The 26,622-nt window shown below is 48.4% G+C and overlaps 1 protein-coding gene across 2 annotated transcripts in view; it reads left to right on the top strand.

Annotated features, from left to right (window-relative positions):
* Positions 1–26,622, top strand: part of LOC138677188 (potassium channel subfamily T member 2-like) — a 389,156-nt gene that overhangs the window by 119,593 nt on the left and 242,941 nt on the right. The gene's annotated exons all lie outside the window — the stretch shown is intronic.

Raw genomic sequence — 26,622 nt, 5'->3', positions numbered from 1 at the left:
CGTATAATACACAGATATTACTAGGATCCCAGAGGGGTCTGCACTGTATATAAGGTACAGAGAGGAGCCGTATAATACACTGATATTACTAGGATCCCAGAGGAGTCTGCACTGTATATAAGGTACAGAGAGGAGCCGTATAATACACAGATATTACTAGGATCCCAGAGGAGTCTGCACTGTATATAATGTACAGAGAGGAGCCGTATAATACACTGATATTACTAGGATCCCAGAGGAGTCTGCACTGTATATAATGTACAGAGAGGAGCCGTATAATACAGATATTACTAGGATCCCAGAGGAGTCTGCTCTGTATATAATGTACAGAGAGGAGCCGTATAATACACTGATATTACTAGGATCCCAGAGGAGTCTGCGCTGTATATAATGTACAGAGAGGAGCCGTATAATACACATATTACTAGGATCCCAGAGGAGTCTGCTCTGTATATAATGTACAGAGAGGAGCCGTATAATACACTGATATTACTAGGATCCCAGAGGAGTCTGCACTGTATATAATGTACAGAGAGGAGCCGTATAATACAGATATTACTAGGACCCCAGAGGAGTCTGCACTGTATATAATGTACAGAGAGAAGCCGTATAATACACAGATATTACTAGGATCCCAGAGGAGTCTGCGCTGTATATAAGGTACAGAGAGGAGCCGTATAATACACTGATATTACTAGGATGCCAGAGGAGTCTGCACTGTATATAATGTACAGAGAGGAGCCGTATAATACACTGATATTACTAGGATCCCAGAGGAGTCTGCACTGTATATAATGTACAGAGAGGAGCCGTATAATACACTGATATTACTAGGATCCCAGAGGAGTCTGCACTGTATATAATGTACAGAGAGGAGCCGTATAATACACAGATATTACTAGGATCCCAGAGGAGTCTGCACTGTATATAATGTACAGAGAGGAGCCGTATAATACACAGATATTACTAGGATCCCAGAGGAGTCTGCACTGTATATAATGTACAGAGAGGAGCCGTATAATACACTGATATTACTAGGATCCCAGAGGAGTCTGCACTGTATATAATGTACAGAGAGGAGCCGTATAATACACTGATATTACTAGGATCCCAGAGGAGTCTGCGCTGTATATAATGTACAGAGGAGCCGTATAATACACAGATATTACTAGGATCCCAGAGGAGTCTGCACTGTATATAATGTACAGAGAGGAGCCGTATAATACACAGATATTACTAGGATACCAGAGGAGTCTGCACTGTATATAATGTACAGAGAGGAGCCGTATAATACACAGATATTACTAGGATCCCAGAGGAGTCTGCTCTGTATATAAGGTACAGAGAGGAGCCGTATAATACACAGATATTACTAGGATCCCAGAGGGGTCTGCACTGTATATAATGTACAGAGAGGAGCCGTATAATACACAGATATTACTAGGATCCCAGAGGAGTCTGCACTGTATATAAGGTACAGAGAGGAGCCGTATAATACAGATATTACTAGGATCCCAGAGGAGTCTGCACTGTATATAATGTACAGAGAGGAGCCGTATAATACACTGATATTACTAGGATCCCAGAGGAGTCTGCGCTGTATATAAGGTACAGAGAGGAGCCGTATAATACACTGATATTACTAGGATCCCAGAGGAGTCTGCACTGTATATAATGTACAGAGAGGAGCCGTATAATACACTGATATTACTAGGATCCCAGAGGGGTCTGCGCTGTATATAATGTACAGAGAGGAGCCGTATAATACACTGATGTTACTAGGATCCAAGAGGAGTCTGCACTGTATATAATGTACAGAGAGGAGCCGTATAATACACTGATATTACTAGGATCCCAGAGGAGTCTGCACTGTATATAATGTACAGAGAGGAGCCGTATAATACACTGATATTACTAGGATCCCAGAGGAGTCTGCACTGTATATAATGTACAGAGAGGAGCCGTATAATACACTGATATTACTAGGATCCCAGAGGAGTCTGCACTGTATATAAGGTACAGAGAGGAGCCGTATAATACACAGATATTACTAGGATCCCAGAGGAGTCTGCACTGTATATAATGTACAGAGAGAAGCCGTATAATACACAGATATTACTAGGATCCCAGAGGAGTCTGCACTGTATATAATGTACAGAGAGGAGCCGTATAATACACTGATATTACTAGGATCCCAGAGGAGTCTGCACTGTATATAATGTACAGAGAGGAGCCGTATAATACACAGATATTTCTGTGGATTTGGGGTACTCGGTGCCTCCATTATTATGGGTGACCTGTGCTTTCGGTGAGATGCGGTGGCCTCTTCGATGTTTCCTGACCTCCTCATTAGTTTTGTGCCGTCCGTGTCTGATCTGTGAGTGTTGTCAGTGATTGGCCGCACGGATCCAGAGATCTGCCGGGGATTATAATAGGAGATCGGCATTTTGTTCCCGAGTTTAATCCTAATTCAAAGCTCAGGACACAAATCATTCACTGTTCTGCTTGTTAAAAACGTGGATATTCGTTCTCTATTAACATCCACTGGAAATGATTTTTTCGTACTTTCCTTTTTGGTTTGTCGCTATTATTTAGTACATAAGATGTTAGTGAAATGCTCAGAGAGAAAATGCCTTATGGACAATATTGATGTATGATATAAAATTGAAGATATCTAAAATACCAAACCATCCGCCTGATGTAGTGTATAACAGGGCTGCCTATCCTTCAAAATGAAAAAAAGAAATGCTGCCATACAGTGGCCATGTAACAACACCGCCATGTAGTACTAACATAACATTTCCGTGTAGTGTCCAAATAATGCTGCTTTACAATGTATGTAAAATAATACTGTCAAGCAATACATACAAATAATAATACCGCAGTATAATACAGATGAATAATGCCATAATGTCGTCATATAACACATACGAAGAATAATACCGTCCTAGAATGAAATTCTTCCTGTGAGATCCATAAAATGTAAATCTGTTTTGTAGCCATGAGGCTTTTGCTTAGTTTGCGGCCCGTGATCTTGTTTTTTTCCTGCTGTAATCACATCCCGAGAGAGAGAATATTATGCCGGCTGATACTCGGCCTAACAAGCTCGCTGCGCAGCGTTCGCTCATTGTCACCTTATTTCTCACAATTCCTCTTAGAGGAGGCAGCGCTCAGCTGATGGCCTCTGCTTCTTCATTTTAGCGATTACCCCCGGGGTGTAACATCCGGCCTCTCACCCAGGTGCAAAAAAAAAAAAAAAGGTTATTCAGCTCACCATTATGCCACGTTCCCTCCTTCAGTATTTGGTCAGTATTTTACCTCAGTATTTGTAAGCCAAAACCAGGAGTGGAACAATCAGAGGAGAAGTGTAATAGAAACATGTGCACCACTTCTGGATTTTTGATCCAGTCTGGGTTTTGGCTTACAAATACTCGCTCTACCCCCTCCCCCCTCGTTTATAACATCCAGACCCCCTGCATCCAGTGTATAACATCCACACCCCCTACCTTTGGTGTATAACATCCAGACCCCCTGCCTCCGGTGTATAACATCCAGACCCCCTGCCTCCGGTGTATAACATCCAGACCCCCTGCCTCCGGTGTATAACATCCAGACCCCCTGCATCCGGTGTATAACATCCAGACCCCCTACCTTTGGTGTATAACATCCAGACCCCCTGCCTCCGGTGTATAACATCCAGACCCCCTGCCTCCGGTGTATAACATCCAGACCCCCTGCATCCAGTGTATAACATCCAGACCCCCTGCATCCGGTGTATAACATCCAGACCCCCTACCTCCGGTGTATAACATCCAGACCCCCTGCCTCCGGTGTATAACATCCATACCCCCTGCCTCCGGTGTATAACATCCAGACCCCCTGCATCCGGTGTATAACATCCAGACCCCCTACCTCCGGTGTATAACATCCAGACCCCCTGCCTCCGGTGTATAACACCCAGACCCCCTACCTCCGGCGTATAACACCCAGACCCCCTACCTCCGGTGTATAACACCCAGACCCCCTACCTCCGGTGTATAACATCCAGACTCCCTGCCTCCGGTGTATAACATCCAGACCCCCTGCCTCCGGTGTACAACACCCAGACCCCCTGCCTCCGGTGTATAACATCCAGACCCCCTGCCTCCGGTGTATAACATCCAGACCCCCTGCCTCCGGTGTATAACATCCAGACCCCCTGCCTCCGGTGTATAACATCCAGACCCCCTGCCTCCGGTGTATAACATCCAGACCCCCTGCCTCCGGTGTATAACATCCAGACCCCCTACCTCCGGTGTATAACATCCAGACCCCCTACCTCCAATGTATAACATCCAGACCCCCTGCCTCCGGTGTATAACATCCAGACCCCCTGCCTCCGGTGTATAACATCCAGACCCCCTACCTCCGGTGTATAACATCCAGACCCCCTGCATCCGGTGTATAACATCCAGACCCCCTGCCTCCGGTGTATAACATCCAGACCCCCTGCATCCGGTGTATAACATCCAGACCCCCTGCCTCCGGTGTATAACATCCAGACCCCCTACCTCCGGTGTATAACATCCAGACCCCCTGCCTCCGGTGTATAACACCCAGACCCCCTACCTCCGGCATATAACATCCAGACCCCCTACCTCCGGTGTATAACATCCAATCCCCCTGCCTCCGGTGTACAACATCCAGACCCCCTACTTCCGGTGTATAACATCCATGTCATGCCGCCGCTGCTGCTGCCGCCGCCTCTCCCCACTGTAGCTCGCCGGGTGCACGCGCGTCGCATTCAGCTCTGCGCATGCGCACATCTGATTTCTCTGTTGGCGCTCTTTCCTGTCCTCTCTGTCATCCTGGAGGACTGTAACCCGGAAGTAGCTCCCATGCTGCTATGTAAACTGCTTCCTGCTGCTTCTCTGTGCCTGATGTTCATTTGTGTTTACAAGTGCTTCTGGCCACCTGTGGTCTCTGTGCGTTCCTAGCTCTCTGACTTTGGGTCTCCTCCGCCCTCTGCAGTGCCTGCCTGTTTCCTGCCTTGTTCCTTCAGTTCCTTTTCCTCTGCGGTACCTGCCCGGCTCCTATATCCTTTCCTTGCTCCCGTCAGCCTCGGTGTCTCCATATTGTCCTGCCAGCCTCCGTATCTCCGTAGCGTTCCCATCTTCTCCCTCGTCTCAGTGGTTCCTTTCTGTTCCCTCTGTCCCTTTTTGCCTACAGTGTACCCGTCTATCTCAGTCGATCCTCCAGCTTCCGTGGCGATAGTCCCTCACGGGCCTGCCCCTAACTCTCCCTGTATAGGGGGCGGTCCACCTGGTCAGCTTGTCCAAGAGGGGTTCGTCGTCACGGTCCAGTGGGTCCACTCTTCCTTTTCCCTGTTTGAATCGATACGCTCAAATAGGACTGCACTCGGGTGACATCCAAGTGCAGCCAGATTCTTACAGCATCACAATGCAGACCCCCTGCCTCCGGTGTATAACATCCAGACCCCCTGCCTCCGGTGTATAACATCCATTCTCCCTACCTCCGGTGTATAACACCCAGACCCCCTGCCTCCGATGTATAACATCCAGACCCCCTACCTCCGATGTATAACATCCAGACCCCCTACCTCCGGTGTATAACATCCAGACCCCCTACCTCCGGTGTATAACACCCAGACCCCCTACCTCCAGTGTATAACACCCAGACCCCCTACCTCCGGTGTATAACACCCAGACCCCCTACCTCCGGTGTATAACACCCAGACCTCCTACCTCCGGGGTATAACACACAGACCCCCTGCCTCCGATGTATAACATCCAGACCCCCTACCTCCGATGTATAACATCCAGACCCCCTACCTCCAGTGTATAACACCCAGACCCCCTACCTCCGGTGTATAACATCCAGACCCCCTACCTCCGGTGTATAACACCCAGACCTCCTACCTCCGGTGTATAACATCCAGACCCCCTACCTCCGGTGTATAACACACAGACCCCCTACCTCCGGTGTATAACATCCAGACCCCCTGCCTCCGGTGTATAACATCCAGACCCCCTACCTCCGGTGTATAACATCCAGACCCCCTACCTCCGGTGTATATCACCCAGACCCCCTCTACTGTATAACATCCAGACCCCCTACCTCCAATGTATAACACACAGACCCCCTACCTCCGGTGTATAACATCCAGACCCCCTACCTCCAATGTATAACATCCAGACCCCCTACCTCCGGTGTATAACATCCAGACCCCCTACCTCCGGTGTATATCACCCAGACCCCCTGCCTCCAATGTATAACATCCAGACCCCCTGCCTCCGGTGTATAACATCCAGACCCCCTACCTCCGATGTATAACATCCAGACCCCCTGCCTCCGGTGTATAACATCCAGACCCCCTGCCTCCGGTGTATAACATCCAGACCCCCTACCTCCAATGTATAACATCCAGACCCCCTGCCTCCGGTGTATAACATCCAGACCCCCTGCCTCCGGTGTATAACATCCAGACCCCCTGCCTCCGGTGTATAACATCCAGACCCCCTACCTCCAGTGTATAACATCCAGACCCCCTGCCTCCACTGTATAACACCCAGACCCCCTGCCTCCGGTGTATAACATCCACACCCCCTGCCTCCGGTGTATAACACCCAGACCCCCTGCCTCCGGTGTGTAACACCCAGACCCCCTACCTCCGGTGTATAACACCCAGACCCCCTGCCTCCGGTGTATAACACCCAGACCCCCTGCCTCCGGTGTATAACATCCAGACCCCCTACCTCCGATGTATAACATCCAGACCCCCTGCCTCCGGTGTATAACATCCAGACCCCCTGCCTCCGGTGTATAACATCCAGACCCCCTACCTCCAATGTATAACATCCAGACCCCCTGCCTCCGGTGTATAACATCCAGACCCCCTGCCTCCGGTGTATAACATCCAGACCCCCTACCTCCAGTGTATAACATCCAGACCCCCTGCCTCCGGTGTATAACACCCAGACCCCCTGCCTCCGGTGTATAACATCCAGACCCCCTACCTCCAGTGTATAACACCCAGACCCCCTGCCTCCGGTGTATAACACCCAGACCCCCTACCTCCAGTGTATAACATCCAGACCCCCTGCCTCCACTGTATAACACCCAGACCCCCTGCCTCCGGTGTGTAACACCCAGACCCCCTACCTCCGGTGTGTAACACCCAGACCCCCTACCTCCAGTGTATAACATCCAGACCCCCTGCCTCCACTGTATAACACCCAGACCCCCTGCCTCCGGTGTATAACACCCAGACCCCCTGCCTCCGGTGTGTAACACCCAGACCCCCTACCTCCGGTGTATAACACCCAGACCCCCTGCCTCCGGTGTATAACATCCAGACGCCCTGCCTCCACTGTATAACACCCAGACCCCCTGCCTCCGGTGTGTAACACCCAGACCCCCTACCTCCGGTGTATAACATCCAGACCCCTCTGCCCCCGGTATATAACATCCAGACCCCCTACCTCCAATGTATAACATCCAGACCCCCTACCTCCGGTGTATAACACCCAGACCCCCTACCTCCGGTGTATAACACCCAGACCCCCTCTACTGTATAACATCCAGACCCCCTACCTCCAATGTATAACATCCAGACCCCCTGCCTCCGGTGTATAACATCCAGACCCCCTGCCTCCGGTGTATAACATCCAGATCCCCTACCTCCGATGTATAACATCCAGACCCCCTGCCTCCGGTGTATAACATCCAGACTGTTGTGAATTCTGTGGCAGAGCTCCCTCCTGTGGTCACAAGTGGTACTTCGGCTGATTCTCTCTGTAAGCTTCCGTTGGTGGAGGGAAGTGGTACTGCGGCTTCTGAGTTTCCTCCCTCAGGTGATGTGGTGAGGTCGTTAGGTGCTGCTCTACTTAACTCCACCTAGTGCTTTGATCCTGGCTTCCTGTCAATGTTCCAGTATTGGACTTGTTTTCCTCCTGGATCGTTCCTGTGGCCTGCTGCTCTGCATAGCTAAGTTTTCCTTTGCTATTTGTTTGCTTTTCTTCTGTCCAGCTTATCTATTTGTTTTGCTGGAAGCTCTGGGACGCAGAGGGTGTACCTCCAAGCCGTTAGTTCGGTACGGAGGGTCTTTTTGCCCCCTTTGCGTGGTTTTTAGGGTTTTGTGTTGACCGCAAAGTTACCTTTCCTATCCTCGCTCTGTTCAGAAAGTCGGGCCTCACTTTGCTAAATCTATTTCATCTCTACGTTTGTCTTTTCATCTTACTCACAGCCATTATATGTGGGGGCTGCCTTTTCCTTTGGGGTATTTCTCTGAGGCAAGGTAGGCTTATTTTCTATCTTCAGGCTAGCTAGTTTCTCAGGCTGTGCCGAGTTGCATAGGCAGAGTTAGGCGCAATCCACGGCTGCCTCTAGTGTTGTTGGATAGGATTAGGGATTGCGGTCAACAGAGTTCCCACGTCTCAGAGCTCGTTCTATGATTTTGGATTATTGTCAGATCACTGTATGTGCTCTGACCTCTATGTTCACTGTGGTACTGAGTTGCCTAATCATAACACCAGACCCCCTACCTCCAGTGTATAACATCCAGACCCCCTGCCTCCGGTGTATAACATCCACACCCCCTACCTCCAATGTATAACATCCAGACCCCCTGCCTCCGGTGTATAACATCCAGACCCCCTGCCTCCGGTGTGTAACACCCAGACCCCCTACCTCCAGTGTATAACATCCAGACCCCCTGCCTCCACTGTATAACACCCAGGCCCCCTACATCCGGTGTATAATATCCAGGCCCCCTACCTCCGGTGTATAACATCCAGACCCCCTACCTCCGGTGTATAACATTCAGACCCCCTACCTCCGATGTATAACATCCAGGCCCCCTACCTCCGGTGTATATCACCCAGACCCCCTACCTCCGATGTATAACATTTGACCCCTCACCCCTGGCCCATGACCATGCTGTCTGCCTTACTATCATGTGACAGAACAGTCAGTGGTGCAGAGCTCACTGATACCAGCCCGGTCCTGTTATATTGGCCAACGATGTAATAAGTCCGATCATGACATTTCTTCCTCCATCACCTGTGAGTGACATTATTGAGAATTGGAAGGAACCGCAGCAGCTCAGCCTTGAAAGCGGAGACCCCGTAACATTACAGAGCGGGAGGCCGAGTGCCTTTATATGTTGTTTTTTTTTTTTTTCACAGCACACACCTTTCTCCATATAGTGTACATACCTTTCTCCATATAGTGTATATACCTTTCTCCATATAGTGTATATACCTTTCTCCATATAGTGTATATACCTGGATTCTGTGGCATGTGACTGCTTCTTGTAGCACAGTTGACCCCTGACCTCGAGGTCTACAAGGCGCAATCACCATATGGCGGTCATGCTCACGCTCCGGCCTTCTTAATGTGAGAAGTGCACATGCGACTGACAAGGACGCAGCCTTGAGATTAGTGAGATGTATGAAGATGGATTTTCATTGAATTTGATGAAATGTTCCTTGCAGAAGGTCAGAGGCTCTTCAGTGAAATCTATTGATACACAGTTATTCTTCAAGGCGAATAATAAGCATTATATATACATACTGTATCTCAGAAGCTGAATTAGCACTCTGCCCAGCAGACATTCGGCATGGCCGTGAATGATGAGCAAAACACCAAGGTCCTAATCCTTTACATGAGCACTGTTACATTCTCCTAGCTGCAGCCACCAGTAGAGGGAGCTGAGGAGCCGTCTGCATACGTGATCATTATTAGATTCAATGAGTAAATAGTATGCAGTTAGCTCCCTCTAGTGGTGACAGAAGGCATCCACAATTTTCTTACTTGGGGAAGGCATCTTCTAGTATCATATAATTCCCCTTTATCACCTCAGTTACTGAAAAAAATCTATCTATCTGGAGTATTATAATTTAGTTTGGAAAAAGGGGTGAGGAGGGGGATGTAGCTGCAGTTTTTTTTTTTTTTGCTGTCTGTGAGACTCTCTACAATAAACAGCAGATTAAGTAGATCGGGAACACTTCTTGGTATATTTTTCTTATTATATGTCCAAAGTTAAAGGGATTTGTTCTGGCAACAGGTTACTTTTACAAACTGTATAAGGAATCTAAAAGTTATGCTTCGAGGTTGTGAGCCTAGGGGTGGAGACATAGCAGGTGAATACAGAAGTGGGACTAAGGGACCGTTTGCCACATACAAACGTATTATGGGTGGTATAAAGCAGGTAGGAAGCCTTGTTAAGAATTTGGCTCTCGGGCTTCAAACTATGTATCTGGGCATTGAGATGATGATCATGCTCTTCTGGTCAGAGGGAGCCCACCATTTCTCTACATTGATACATCCATGTGTCACAGTCCATGATTCATGACCCAAACTCAAACTCAACGGTCCCATAGTCATATATGAGGCTGTCAAGTTCAGGCCAGCAGACCACCGCCGCTGGTCCACACTTCACGGTCCATACTTGGACCTCAACACATGGCTGTGTGAATCCAGCCTTAGCTGCGTCAATTTACATTTGAATGAAGGAAATGATTAAAAAAAAAGTTAAGTGATTTTATAATTAAAGTTTGTCAGGAACCCATAAACCCAAATCCTTCTATCTGCTATACAACACACTGCCTTTCCCTTATGCACAGACTTGTTTGCTGGTGGAGAGGGAAGGGCCTGAAACAAGTAAGAGTTGACAATAAAAGTTAAAAAGCAAGTAAGAGTTGACAATAAGAGTTGAGGTTTATGGAAAAGAAAACTGAAGATGTAGTAGGTTAAAACACATAAAATGAAATCCAGAAGATAGTTTCAAAGGCAGGATCTTAATGGTGGCGCTTGGCTCGTACAGCAGAGGTTGGCCAATGTTTCTCTCGGAGGAATTGTGGGTCACGCCGTGACGTTTCTATTGTATTAGTGCAGTACATAGTGTTCACCTAGCTGAAGGACCAGGATGTATCCCTGGAAGAGTAACACTGATTAGAGGAAAGACGTGCAGTGCTTCAGCTTGGCTTGAATGCGAGACAGATGTTTCTCTTGTCGAGAGGGCAAAGTGTCATTCACGATGGCTTGGTGCCCAGACAGTTGACTTCTTTCATCTTAAAAGCTACATGTTCTTATTACTAGAAGAGAACCCTTTATACCAGAGCAGGAATGAAGACTGGATATCATTTGAAGGTGTACACATTGATGGTCTATCTTTAGGACTGAATATCAATGTTTGACAAGTGGATGCACAACCTCCAGGTCGCCCCTCATTCTCAAAGTGGTGCTTGCACCTCAGTAAATGCACTTCAAGCACAGAACCTTAGTCTCATTCATGTTGGCATAACCACTTGCGCGCATTACTGTGCTCCATCAAGGACGACGGCCCCTTCCTCATTCTGCTGGTCAACGATTATATAACGATGGTTGAGCCTAAAGATCAGCAAGAACTCATGCATGTTGTTGCTTTTTGGGGGGGTCTAGAATTGTTGTAATTTCGTGCCCATATGTAATGGGCCCATATGGATATGGAATAAGCTCAAAAATTATGATTCCAAACTTAAGAAAAACACCGAAAGAATATAATAAAAACATTGAAAACGATATTAGAGAAATGTAAGCCCAGAAGAAGAAAGGGTAGGCCAGAGAATGAATGAGTAGGCCAGAAGAAGAAAGGGTAGGCCAGAGAATGAATGAGTAGGCCAGAAGAAGAAAAGGCAGATCAAAAGGAGAAAGGGTAAGCCAGAAGAAGAAATGGTATGCCAGAAGGATAAGAAATAGGCTAGAAGGAGAAAGGGTAGTTTAGAAGAAGAAAGGGTAGACCAAAAGGAGAAAGGGTAAGCCAGAAGAAGAAAGGATATGCCAGAAGGAAAAGGAGTAGGTTAGAAGGAGAAAGGAATAGGCTAGAAGGAGAAAGGGTAGTCCAGAAGAAGAAAGAGGAGACCAAAAGGAGAAAGGGTAAGCCAGAAAAAGAATGTATATGCCAGACGGAAAAGGAGTAGGCTAGAAGGAAAAAGGGTAGTCCAGAAGAAGATAGAATATGCCAGAAGGAAAAGGAGTAAGCTAGAAGGAGAAAGGAATTAGCTAGAAGGAAAAAGGGTAGTCCAGAAGAAGAAAGGGTAGACCAAAAGTAGGATAAGCCTGAAGAAGAAAGGGTAGGCCACGAGAAGAAATGGTTAGTGAAGTGCCCCCAGACACAGGGCCACGAGTTCTCGGTACCGGGCCTCTCTGGTTCGGTTCTGAGGCTGTCACGGTGGCTAGACCCGGTCCGTGACCCTGCTAAGGGGCGTCCAATAAAGGTGGTACAGTCTATCAGGGGTTCGTGACGCCACCTGTGGTGTTCGGTCAGGGTGACCGACGCTGCTGTGGGGTCCGCTGGGGTGATGGAATGGCAGCTGGATGGTATACCTTCCCAGTGTCGGACTGGGGCATCGGGACACCGGAGAATCCTCCGGTGGGCCCTGCCTGCTGCCTCCTTCATTTGTCCCTGCAGTGCCCAGGCTGCCTCATTCACGCATAGTGTGCTCAGTCACTCACGTCACTGTTCTGACTCGTGCTGAGTGCACTGCTGACTGTGCACACAACAAGTTAAACAAAATTGATAGCCGGGGCCGGCGCCGCGCACAGGCTGCTGAACCGAAGAAAATGATGTGATCATCATGTCCTGTGAGAAGTGCAGCTGCGCGGCAGCTCCTTCTCCACATGACATCACATCACCACACTAGTCCACACGATTCATTACCGCGCGCTCAGTGCTGGGCTGGCTGCAGACAGTGCATTGGCTAGTACTGTCTGCAGCTGCTGCAGTGCCGACTGTGCGCTACTGGCTGCCTGGCTGCTAGAGCAGGCAGCCCGTGCGGAGCGATTCGCCGCTCAGCAGACCCGGCCACCACCCCACCAGCACCAGTCACGAGTCACTCAGTCACATACCATTTGCATGATGCTGCATCATTCATGATCTCAACTCCGCCTCCTCTTCTAGTTCTGTGGTCTGGTTGGACTACGGTTTTCTAATGCTGATTGGCTGACATGCAGCCAATCAGCATTAGTTTTACTTGTGTGACCTCACAGGTCACAGCACAGGTTGAGCTGTGCTGTGATTGGTCTACTGTCCTCCTCCTGCCCAAGCAGCACAGAGCCTGCACAGGCGCACTACTCCTGCACTATCATTCATAGTCGGAGAGGCTGCTGTAGCTGATGGTTCGGAGTCCGGGTATTTCCTGTCTTAGTTAGTGAGTCGGTATTGTAATAAATCAATCAATGTACTAATGTATGTAGTATGTGAGTAAAATATGCCTGCAGCAGTAGACAGCCACTGAGACAGTTATGGGAGGCCCCCCCGGCCCCTGCAATCTAACGCAGTGACACAAGGTGGGGGTCTGGGGGCAGGGCCGGCTCCAGGTTTTTGAGGGCCCCGGGCAAAAGAGTCTCAGTGGGCCCCCCCTTTAACACATACCCCGATTCATGATCGCATATAAACACAGCCATGTAGTATATAACACTGCCCACGTAGTATATAGCAGCCCATGTAGTATATAGCAGCGCAGCCCACATAGTATATAGCAGCACCACTCACTCATGCACTGGTAGGACTAGGAGCTCCTCCTGAATCTGCCTCATAACTTCAGCAGCATGGCAGCCAGCCAGGGGCGGAGAGCAGAGCAGAGAATGTGCTCTCTCCCCCCACAAACAATGTCACGCTGGCTGCCTTCTCTTAACCCCTATGTGTGCCTGCCTGGCTGCACTCACTGAGTGATAAGATGCTTGTGTCAGAGCTGGCACATAGGGGTTAAGAGAATGCAGCCAGCAGTGACTTTGTAGGCGGAGAGAGCGTGTTATCTCCTGCTCTGCTCTCCCAGCTGTATCTATGACAGCATGAGTGGGCCCCCCTCTCTCCCCAGGGCCCCGGCATTTGCCCGCTGTGCCGGGTGCTGACGCCGGCCCTGTCTGGGGGGCCCCCATAGAAAATTTCTAATTTCCTTTGGTCCCCCTTCCCCACTGTCTCCTAATTTACTGTGGGGCCCGGACACCTCTCCCACCATTTCACCTCTGATGAAGGGCCCCAAATGGGCACACAGGGGGCCCTCAAGAAATTAGGTGACACAGTGGGGAAGGGGTCCTCAGGAAATCAGGTGACGTGACACAGTGAGGAAGGCAATATACTACGTGGCTCTGTGCTGTATACTACGTGGCTGGGCAATATACTACGTCGCTGTGCAATATATTACGTGGCTGGGCAATATACTACGTCGCTGTGCAATATATTACGTGGCTGGGCAATATACTACGTCGCTGGGCAATATACTACGTGGCTGGGCAATATACTACGTCGCTGGACAATATACTAGGTAGCTGGGCAATATACTACGTCGCTGTGCAATATATTACGTGGCTGGGCAATATACTACGTCGCTGGGCAATATACTACGTGGCTCTGTGCTGTATACTACGTGGCTCTGTGCTGTATACTACGTGGCTGGGCAATATACTACGTGGGCTGTGCAATATACTACGTGACTGGGCAATATACTACGTGACTGGGCAATATACTACGTGGCTGGGCAATATACTACGTGGGCTGTGCAATATACTACGTGACTGGGCAATATACTACGTGACTGGGCAATATACTACGTCGCTGGGCAATATACTATGTGGCTGTGCAATATACTACGTGACTGGGCAATATACTACATAGCCGGGCAATATACTACGTGGGCTGTGCAATATACTACGTGACTGGGCAATATACTACGTGGCTGTGCAATATACTACGTGGCTCTGTGCAGTTTATACTACGTGGCTCTGTGCTGTATACTACGTGGCTGGGCAATATACTACGTGGCTGGGCAATATACTACGTGACTGGGCAATATACTACGTGGCTGGGCAATATACTACGTGGCTGGGCAATATACTACGTGACTGGGCAATATACTACATGGCTGGGCAATATACTACGTGGCTGGGCAATATACTACGTGACTGGGCAATATACTACGTGACTGGGCAATATGCTACGTGGCTGGGCAATATACTACGTGACTGGGCAATATACTACGTGACTGGGCAATATACTACGTGACTGGGCAATATGCTACGTGACTGGGCAATATACTACGTGACTGGGCAATATACTACGTGGCTGGGCAATATACTACGTGACTGGGCAATATACTACGTGACTGGGCAATATACTACGTGACTGGGCAATATACTACGTGAGTGGGCAATATGCTACGTGGCTGGGCAATATACTACGTGACTGGGCAATATACTACGTGACTGGGCAATATACTACGTGGCTGGGCAATATACTATGTCGCTGTGCAATATACTACGTGGCTCTGTGCTGTATATACTACGTCACTGTGCAATATACTACGTCACTGTGCAATATACTACGTCACTGGGCAATATGCTACGTCGCTGGGCAATATACTACGTCACTGGGCAATATACTACGTCACTGGGCAATATACTACGTGGCTGGGCAATATACTACGGGGCTCTGTGCTGTATACTACGTGACTTGGCAATATACTACATGGCTCTGTGCTGTATACTATGTCACTGGGCAATATACTACGTGGCTGGCCAATATACTACGTCACTGGGCAATATACTACGTGGCCAGGCTGCGCAATATAAGTTAAATTGGTTATTTATTGGTTAATAAACACTACGTTTGATATTACATCATTTTACAACATAATTGGTATTATTTCTATATAACTGCAAGGTGGGCCCCAAGAATGATTTTTCTCTGGTGGGCCCAAGGTACTCCAGTCAAACGCTGTACCTTCCCACAGGTGAAGTATATCCCCAGGGCTTCCCAGTAAGGTGGATGGTGATGGTGTGAGGTGCAGTCAATAACGAGGACACAAGGTTGCAGTCTCTTTACCTCTTTACTGAAGACTTCAGGATCCTCAATCCAGAGCACGCTTAACAGGGCTATCTGAGACCGGCCGGTCCGATGGGCACATCCAGAGTTCCCTTTGCAGGTGGAAATCAGTGCCTACCACTAACGCCTGTGTGTTGTAGTGCTACCCTGCTGAGCATTCGGAATAGTCCTCACAACTTCTGTTCTCGTTCGTTCGTTCTTTCTAATTCTCTCTCGCTTGTTCCAGATGTTACTAGTTTCTCGTCCCCCAGTATGTTTTGGCTAGGATGCACCCGTATGACGGGAAGGCTCGGAGCTCTTCCGGGACCCTAGAGACGCCCCTCTCCACGCGTTGCCGCCTATGTCTTCGTAGGAAATTTAAGGTAGACAGCCAACCTATAATTAACTGTCCTGTGGAGTTCGAAGTAAGGCCTTGAGTCAGTTACTTCCGCGGTGTTCCGGCCACCGGCTACGCGCCTCAGTAGGATGTTGCCTCGGTCTCACGGCACGACTCCTACTGGCTCTCCTTTGTGCTTGATCTCGTTTCTCAATGTTCCACAATATCCTTCGCTTCGTGTCTCTTTCTTATGATACCGCCGCGGGGTGTGCAGGCGCGGTTCTGTAACGTTCTGCTCTGTTCGCTAGGTACCTGCCAGGTTCCCACGCCTGAGAGGGACCCCCCTGTGTCTTCTCCCTGCAACACCCCCTGCCACGGGATGTTGCCTGAATCCAACCCAGTCAGCTTCTGACTAACTTCCTATCCAACCCCTAGTTTTACCAGTGTGAGGAGTGGCCCAATAAATAAAGCCTTTTGCTCCCCCTAGTGGCCGGAGTGTTAAGTGTAATGTGTGCTGGTGATACCTGGTCAGTAGAATTCCTTCAGTGCCATCAGACGTACCATCACTCCCCTTAGTGGCAGAGTGTCATACTGCAACGACCAGGTCTCTGGGGCGCTGCACTCCCCCCCGGTTAAATCCAGTACTCCTGGACTGGGAAGAAGAACAACAATACATTTCAGCAAAAGACATACAAAATTTTGAAATGCTTAAAACAAGTAAATAAAACAATGCTTCCCTTTATGGGAGGTGAGGACACTTGAACGTTACAAACAAATACAGGATTAAATATTTTTAAATAACATTATGACTATAAATAACTCTTTTCACCCAACCGGGTAATTCTACTCAGTGCAAATTCTGAACAATAAGTTAACTTTTCCTTTAAGGGCATATAAGCTGAACCCACTAAAGGCCTACTACAAAATACTATAAAATAACTCAACTTGTCTTTCCTTTCTAGCTTCACCAATGCAGGACCGCCTAGCTCCCGGGCTGGGCCTACTGTCATTGTCTCTCTTTCAGCTACCAACTGTCGTTCTACGGTTCTCAGGAGGACTCTCTCTCTAACCCCTACGGGTTCACTTTCAATCTTTCCTGTCCTCAATCTCTAGTAACATTATCAAACTTTTCTGAATCACAACATTATTAACATTTCAACTTTTCTTAAGGCAACATTATAACTTCAGTGCAACATGTGAACATTCCCTTTAACCCCTTAATCCCATATGACGTACTATCCCGTCGAGGTGGGGTGGGCCTTAAAGGGAACCTGTCACCCCGAAAATCCGGGGTGAGGTAAGCCCACCGGCATCAGGGGCTTATCTGCAGCATTCTGTAATGCTGTAGATAAGCCCCCGATGTTACCTGAAAAGGGAGAAAAAGACGTTAGATTATACTCACCCAGGGGCGGTCCCGTTGCTGGTCAGGTCAGATGGGCGTCTCTGGTCCGCTGCGGCGCCTCCTATCTTCTTTCCATGACGTCCTCTTCTGATCTTCAGCCACGGCTCCGGCGCAGGCGTACTTTGTCTGCCCTGTTGAGGGCAGACAAAGTACTGCAGTGCGCAGGCGCCGGGCCTCTGACCTTTCCGGCGCCTGCGCACTGCAGTACTATCCTCTGCCCTCAAGAGGGCAGAGCAAAGTACGCCTGCGCCGGAGCCGTGGCTGAAGATCAGAAGAGGACGTCATGGAAAGAAGATAGGAGGCGCCGCAGCGGACCGGAGACGCCCATCCGACCTGACCAGCAGCGGGACCGCCCCTGGGTGAGTATAATATAACGTCTTTTTCTCCCTTTTCAGGTAACATCGGGGGCTTATCTACAGCATTACAGAATGCTGCAGATAAGCCCCTGATGCCGGTGGGCTTACCTCACCCCGGATTTTCGGGGTGACAGGTTCCCTTTAATTCCCACCGACGGGAAAGTATGTCATAGCGATCGGCCGCGCTCACAGGGGGAGTGCGGCCGATCGCGGCCGGGTGTCAGCTGCCTATCGCAGCTGACATCCGGCGCTATGTGCCAGGAGCGGTCACGGACCGCTCCCGGCACATTAACCCCCGGCACACCGCGATCAAACATGATCGCGGTGTACCGGCGGTACAGGGAAGCATCGCGCAGGGAGGGGGATCCCTGCGGGCTTCCCTGAGACGATCGGTACAAGGTTATGTACTCACCTTGTACCGAGCGTCTTCTCCCTGCAGGCCCCGGATCCAAAATGGCCGCGGGGCTGCATCCGGGTCCTGCATCCGGGTACTGCAGGGAGTACTTCCGGGTCGACTGCAGGCGCTGGTAAGCCTGCAGCGATGTAACTGAGATCGCCGATCTAACAGAGTGCTAAGCAAACTGTCAGATGGGACAAAGTAAAAAAGTTTAAAAAATTTTTTCCACATGTGTAAAAAAAAAAAAAAAAAAAAATCCTAAATAAATAAAAAAATATATATATATATTATTCCCATAAATACATTTCTTTATCTAAAAAAAACAAACAAAAAAAAAATAAAAGTACACATATTTAGTATCGCCGCGTCCGTAACGACCCAACCTATAAAACTGTCCCACTAGTTAACCCCTTCAGTGAACACCGTGAGAAAAAAAAAACGAGCCAAAAAACAACGCTTTATTATCATACCGCTGAACAAAAAGTGGAATAACACGCGATCAAAAAGACGGATATAAATAACCATGGTACCGCTGAAAATGTCATCTTGTCCCGCAAAAAACGAGCCACCATACAGCATCATAAGCAAAAAAATAAAAAAGTTATAGTCCGCAGAATAAAGCGATGCCAAAATAATTATTTTTTCTATAAAATAGCTTTTATCGTATAAAAGCGCCAAAACATAAAAAAAATGATATAAATGAGATATCGCTGTAATCGTACTGACCCAACGAATAAAACTGCTTTATCAATTTTACCAAACGCGGAACGGTATAAACGCCTCCCCCAAAAGAAATTCATGAATAGCTGGTTTTTGGTCATTCTGCCTCACAAAAATCGGAATAAAAAGTGATCAAAAAATGTCACGTGCCCGAAAATGTTACCAATAAAAACGTCAACTCGTCCCGCAAAAAACAAGACCTCAGATGACTCTGGACCAAAATATGGAAAAATTATAGCTCTCAAAATGTAGAGACGCAAAAACTTTTTTGCTATAAAAAAGCGTCTTTTAGTGTGTGACAGCTGCCAATCATAAAAATCCGATATAAAAAAGCTATAAAAGTAAATCAAACCCCCCTTCATCACCCCCTTAGTTAGGGAAAAATAATAAAATTAAAAAAATGTATTTATTTTCATTTTCCCATTAGGGCTAGGGCTAGGGTTAGGGCTAGGGTTAGGGTTAGGGCTAGGGTTAGGGTTAGGGCTAGGGTTAGGGTTGGGGCTAAAGTTAGGGTTAGGGTTGGGGCTAAAGTTAGGGTTAGGGTTAGGATTACATTTACGGTTGGGATTAGAATTAGGGGTGTGTCAGGGTTAGGGGTGTGTCAGGGTTAGGGGTGTGGTTAGGGTTACCGTTGGGATTAGGGTTAGGAGTGTTATTGGATTAGGCTTTCAGTTATAATTGACGGGTTTCCACTGTTTCGGCACATCAGGGGCTCTCCAAACGCGACATGGCGTCCGATCTCAATTCCACCAAATTCTGCGTTGAAAAAGTAAAACAGTGCTCCTTCCCTTCCGAGCTCTCCGGTGCGCCCAAACAGGGGTTTACCCCAACATATGAGGTATCAGCGTACTCGGGACAAATTGGACAACAACTTTTGGGGTCTATGTTCTCTTGTTATCCTTGGGAAAATAAAAATTTGGGGGGCTAAAAATCATTTTAGTGGGAAAAATAAGATTTTTTTATTTTCACGGCTCTGCGTTGTAAACTGCAGTGAAACACTTGGGGGTTCAAAGTTCTCACAACACATCTAGGTAAGTTCCTTGGGAGGTCTAATTTCCAATATGGGGTCACTTGTGGGGGGTTTGTACTGTTTGGGTACATCAGGGGCTCTGCAAATACAACGTGACGCCTGCAGACCAATCCATCTAAGTCTGTATTCCAAATGGCGCTCCTTCCCTTCCGAGCCCTCCCATGCGCCCAAACAGTGGTTCCCCCCCCACATATGGGGTATCAGCGTACTCAGGACAAATTGGACAACAACTTTTGGGGTCCAATTTATCCTGTTACCCTTGTGAAAATACAAAACTGGGGACTAAAAAATCATTTTTGTGAAAAAAAAATAATTTTTATTTTCACGGCTCTGCGTTATAAACTGTAGTGAAACACTTGGGGGTTCAAAGCTCTCAAAACACATCTAAATAAGTTCATTAGGGGGTCTACTTTTTTCCAAAATGGTGTCACTTGTGGGGGGTTTTAATGTTTAGGCACATTAGGGGCGCTCCAAACGCAACATGGCGTCCCATCTTAATTACAGTCAATTTTGCATTGAAAAGTCAAATGGCGCTCCTTCCCTTCCGAGCTCTGCCATGCGCTCAAACAATGGTTTACACCCATATATGGGGTATTATCGTACTCAGGACAAATTGCACAACAACTTTTGTGGTCTAATTTCTTCTCTTAACCTTGGGAAAAAAAATTGGGGGCGAAAAATCATTTTTGTGAAAAAATATGATTTTTTTATTTTTACGGTTCTGCATTATAAACTTCTGTGAAGCTCTTGGTGGGTCAAAGTGCTCACCACACATCTAGATAAGTTCCTTAAGGGGTCTAATTTCCAAAATGGTGTCACTTGTGGGGGGTTTCAATGTTTAGGCACATCAGGGGCTCTCCAAACGCAACATGGCGTCCCATCTCAATTCCAGTCAATTTTGCATTGAAAAGTCAAATGGCGCTCCTTTCCTTCATTCTGCCATGCGCCCATACAGTGGTTTACCCCTAAATATGGGGTATCAGCGTACTCAGGACAAATTGTACAACAACTTTGGGGGTCCAATTTCTCCTGTTACCCTTGGTAAAATAAAACAAATTGGAGCTGAAATAAATTTTGTGTGAAAAAAAGTTAAATGTTCATTTTTATTTAAACATTCCAAATATTCCTGTGTGAAACACCTGAAGGGTTAATAAACTTCTTGAATGTGGTTTTGAGCACCTTGAGGGGTGCAGTTTTTAGAATGGTGTCACACTTGGGTATTTTATATCATATAGACCCCTCAAAATGACTTCAAATGAGATGTGGTCCCTAAAAAAAATGGTGTTGTAAAAATGAGAAATTGCTGGTCAACTTTTAGCCCTTATAACTCCCTAACAAAAAAAAATTTGGTTCCAAAATTGTGCTGATGTAAAGTAGACATGTGGGAAATGTTACTTATTAAGTATTTTGTGTGACATATCTCTGTGATTTAAGGACATAAAAATTAAAAGTTGGAAAATTGCGAAATTTTCAAAATTTTCGCCAAATTTCCGTTTTTTTCTCAAATAAACGCAAGTTTTATCGAATAAATTTTACTACTAACATGAAGTACAATATCTCATGAGAAAACAATGTCAGAATCGCCAAGATTCGTTGAATGTTCCAGAGTTATAACCTCATAAAGGGACAGTGGTCAGAATTGTAAAAATTGGCCCGGTCATTAACGTGCAAACCACCCTCGGGGCTTAAGGCGTTAAGAGGGAACCGAGTCTCTTGGAGGTAGTGCAGATTCTCTCTGTCTGCAAGTCCAATGAAAGCAAGACCTTCTGCGTCATGTCCAGAAGCATTATCTTCGCAAAGTCTTCTTTCTTTTGTAAAACCAGTAGGGAGCACCTTTAAGAAGGTGCAAACTATATACAAAACAGTTTTGGAATCATTCACTGTTCATGATACATGTTGGCACCAATGACACGGCAAGGAAGGACCTACCGACAATCTGCAAGACTTTGAAGAGTTGGAGAAGAAAGTAAAGGAACTGGATGCACAGGTAGTTTTTTCTTCTATCCTTCCAGTAGACGGGCATGGCACCAGGAGATGGAACAGGATCCTTGATGCGAACAACTGGCTAAGACGATGGTGCAGACAACAAGGATTCGGATTCCTGGACCACGGTGTGAATTACTTGTACGATGGACTCCTCGCCAGAGATGGACTATACCTCAACAAACCTGGGAAACACACATTCGCCAGAAGACTTGCTACACTCATCAGGAGGGCGTTAAACTAGAAGAAGAGGGGATGGGAAGAAAAACATTAGACTCGAACAAAGAAGACCCAGGAAAACATACTCAGAAGGGAGGTAAGAACATTTCTAAAACAATCCACAGCGAGGAGATTGGAACAAAACAAAATCCTCTAAACTGCATGCTCGCAAACGCCAGAAGCCTGACAAACAAGATGGAGGCTGGTCACAGCTGGGATGGGGAGCGGTCACCGGAGCTGGATCGATCGGCGGGGCAGGGTTGCTTTTGGTACCTGCGTCTGATGTGGTTCCACCGATGTCGATCGGCTCCGCTGACGACGCTGTAGTCTGCGGTGGCTCTGACCACGGCGCTCCCTGTGCTATCTTCTTGCACAGCTCCGACTTCCATTTCTTCGCCGTCGCCGACCCCTCGCCTGGAGTCGGGTGGTTCGATGCCTCCTCCGGCAATTCCAGGGGATCCGGATCCCCCTGTGGCGGTAAGCCCTGGTCTGGCTCCGCTGGGTTGCAGTAATCCTGGGTCACTTCGTCGTCGTTCAGGCACTCGCTGGTCGCCGTCTCCTGTCCTGGCCCTGCGGCAGCACACACACGAGGCTCCTCCATTTTCTGGGGTTTGAGCTCCTCCATTCCTGAGCCTGTCATCCTGCAGCCGTAATCGGAGGGGGCGGATGCTGCTTTTCGCGCCGTTTTCTCGATCTCCTCCCATGACACGCCCTCCTTTTTCTCCTGCGCTCCTCGTGGAGCGGCAATGGCGGCGGTTTTGGCCGGAATCATGCGACCATCAGCAATACACAGTCCTTGCAATAAATCACAGTCCAAACACGTTTCAATCACAATTCCAAGGCACACATGACCTGCTTCTCAGGCTTAAGTACGATCCTGTTCGTGACGCCAAGTTGAAGTGCCCCCAGACACAGGGCACGAGTTCTCGGTACCGGGCCTCTCTGGTTCGGTTCTGAGGCTGTCACGGTGGCTAGACCCGGTCCGCGACCCTGACAAGGGCCGTCCAATAAAGGTGGTACAGTCTATCAGGGATTCGTGACGCCACCTGTGGTGTTCAGTCAGGGTGACCGACGCTGCTGTGGGGTCCGCTGGGGTGATGGAATGACAGCTGGATGGTATACCTTCCCACAGGTGAAGTATGTCCCCAGGGCTTCCCAGTGAGGTGGATGGTGATGGTGTGAGGTGCAGTCAATAACGAGGACAAAGGTTGCAGTCTCTTTACTGAAGACTTCAGGATCCTCAATCCAGAGCACGTTTAACAGGGCTATCTGAGACCGGCCAGCAGGGCTGCCACTAGAAATTTCGGGGCCCCATACTGGCAAAATTTTTGGGGCCCCCTTGAGACTCCGCCCAGGCTCCACCCCAGCCCCGCCTCCACGCTCCACCCCTCGAACTGTCCACAGTCCCACCGCTCTCTCTTGGAAAAACTCCACTTCTCACCTATCACACATTGACAGTTCCCATCACCAGATCACACATATAGCCGGCAGCTTTTGTTTTGGCCAAAAGATTTTTTAAGCCGCCACCATTAGGGCTTGTTTTCACTTGCGAGGAACACGTCCGTGTCTCGCATGTGGAAACGAAGCTCTGGCGCCGGCACTGTGGAGTGGAGCGTGCGGCCGCATAGCAACACATGGAGCCGCACGCTCCGCTCCGGAGTGCTGGCACCAGAGCTTCATTTCCACATGCGAGACACGGACGTGTTTCTCGCAAATGGAAACAAGCCCTAACACGGTAGACACTTTTGGCCGGGCCCTACTCTACTGTAACCTATTAAATATTTGTTAAAATATGCAATACAATTTAGGTATATTTTTATTTATTTTTCAATTTTTAAAATGACCAATAATACCACATACAAGGAACAAATACCGCTACACCATGACCAGATGACATATTACCACCACTGTGATCGAATAATATCACATACAAAGAACAAATACCACTACACCATGACCAGACCGCATATTACCACCACAGTGATCGAATAATATCACATACAAGGAACAAATACCGCAACACCATGTCCAGACCGCATATTACCACCACAGTGATCGAATAATATCACATACAAGGAAAAAATACCGCAACACCATGTCCAGACCACATATTACCACCACATAGTGACTGAATACTACAATTCTGATCAGTAATTAAAAAAAAAGCACCATACTATCACCATAAGTGCCATTATACACAGGAAATCTGTATTTAGTATGCAGTGTCTGTGTACAGATAATACAGTGATCACTAGTGACATTATACACAGGAGCTCTGTATATAATATACAGTGTATAGTGTCAGTGTATAGGTAACACACTGACTCACCAGTGACGTCTCTAGGTGAAGTCCTTCATCTTTCATCCAGCCCAGACCGCCATCACTTCATCCAGCCAGGACTCGTCTCTGCAGGAAATAACACAGTTATCTCGAGCTCTGCTTGTAGAATACATTACTTAATTTTTCCCAACTTCTACATTACACCACATGAAGAAAAAGAGGCGACATAGTGTCACTCTACACAGTAACAGGACCACCCCCCCCATTTAAAACCGTGTCTTTAAAAAATAAAATAAATACATCACTGCAGTAATAATATCCCTAAATTAGCCCCTATGGTAATAATATTCCCCATCCTGGCCACCGTGTGTCTCATTCCTGGCGTCAGCCATATGTTCTCCCATCCTGCCCTCATGAGTATCCATTCTGTCCCATATGATCTCCCCATCCTGCCCCATATGATCGCCCCATGTGATCTCTCCATCCTGCCCCATCTGTCTCCATCGTATCCATCCTTCCCCATGATCCTGCACGATCTGTCTCCAATTCTGCCCCATGTCTCCATTCTGCCCCCTATGTCTCAAACCATGCCCCCATGTCTGAAATCCTGCCACTTGTCTCCAATCATGCCCCATGTCTCCATTCTGTCCACTATGTCTCCAACCATGCCCCCATGTCCAGCATTCTGCCCCCACTGTGTCCAGCATTCTGCCCCCACTGTGTCCAGCATTCTGCCCCCACTGTGTCCAGCATTCTGCCCCCACTGTGTCCAGCATTCTGCCCCCACTGTGTCCAGCATTCTGCCCCCACTGTGTCCAGCATTCTGCCCCCACTGTGTCGAGCTTTACTGCCCCCACTGTGTCCAGCTTTACTGCCCTCCCTGTGTCCAGCTTTACTGCCCCCACTGTGTCCAGCTTTACTGCCCTCCCTGTGTCCAGCATTCTGCCCCCACTGTGTCCAGCATTCTGCCCCCACTGTGTCCAGCATTCTGCCCCCACTGTGTCCAGCATTCTGCCCTCCCTGTGTCCAGCATTCTGCCCCCACTGTGTCCAGCATTCTGCCCCCACTGTGTCCAGCATTCTGCCCCCACTGTGTCCAGCATTCTGCCCCCACTGTGTCCAGCATTCTGCCCCCACTGTGTCCAGCATTCTGCCCCCACTGTGTCCAGCTTTACTGCCCTCCCTGTGTCCAGCTTTCTGCCCCCACTGTGTCCAGCTTTACTGCCCTCCCTGTGTCCAGCTTTCTGCCCCCACTGTGTCCAGCTTTGTGCCCCCACTGTGTCCAGCTTTCTGCCCCCACTGTGTCCAACATTCTGCCCCCACTGTGTCCAGCTTTCTGCCCCCGTGTCCAGCTTTCTGCCCCCACTGTGTCCAGCATTCTGTCCCCACTGTGTCCAGCTTTCTGCCCCCACTGTGTCCAGCTTTCTGCCCCCCTGTGTCCAACATTCTGCCCCCACTGTGTCCAGCTTTCTGCCCCCCTGTGTCCAGCTTTCTGCCCCCACTGTGTCCAGCATTCTGCCCCCACTGTGTCCAGCTTTCTGCCCCCACTGTGTCCAGCTTTCTGCCCCCACTGTGTCCAGCTTTCTGCCCCCACTGTGTCCAGCTTTCTGCCCCCACTGTGTCCAGCTTTCTGCCCCCACTGTGTCCAGCTTTCTGCCCCCACTGTGTCCAACAGGACTGGAGTGACAGTTCTCCGTGACTAAGAGCACAGAGCTGCACAACTGCCAGACGGGGGAGGAGGAGAGACCTGAATTAGCGCCAGCAGATGCAGCCACCCGAAGCCTCTTCTCACTGGATGCAGTCTCCTCACTTCTCCTGCTCTCTGCCTCAGCCCGCCCAACGACAACACAGCCACACGTGACTCCTCCAGAATGAGGAAGTGCTCAGTGTGTAACGTGACCATGATGCACCAGGGCCCACAAATTAAAGGTATAGTGCCCATTTCTCTCTGCCAGATACATTAACAACGCTGTAGGTGTAACTTTAAATCACCACAGTGTTGTTATGTATCTGGTCTGCAGCAGCTTTAAACAAAATATCCCAGGGGCCCGATGAGC

This window comes from Ranitomeya imitator, chromosome 4, assembly GCF_032444005.1.
Source record: "Ranitomeya imitator isolate aRanImi1 chromosome 4, aRanImi1.pri, whole genome shotgun sequence".
Classification (NCBI taxonomy): domain Eukaryota; kingdom Metazoa; phylum Chordata; class Amphibia; order Anura; family Dendrobatidae; genus Ranitomeya; species Ranitomeya imitator.
This window is presented reverse-complemented; position numbering and strand designations above follow the sequence as displayed.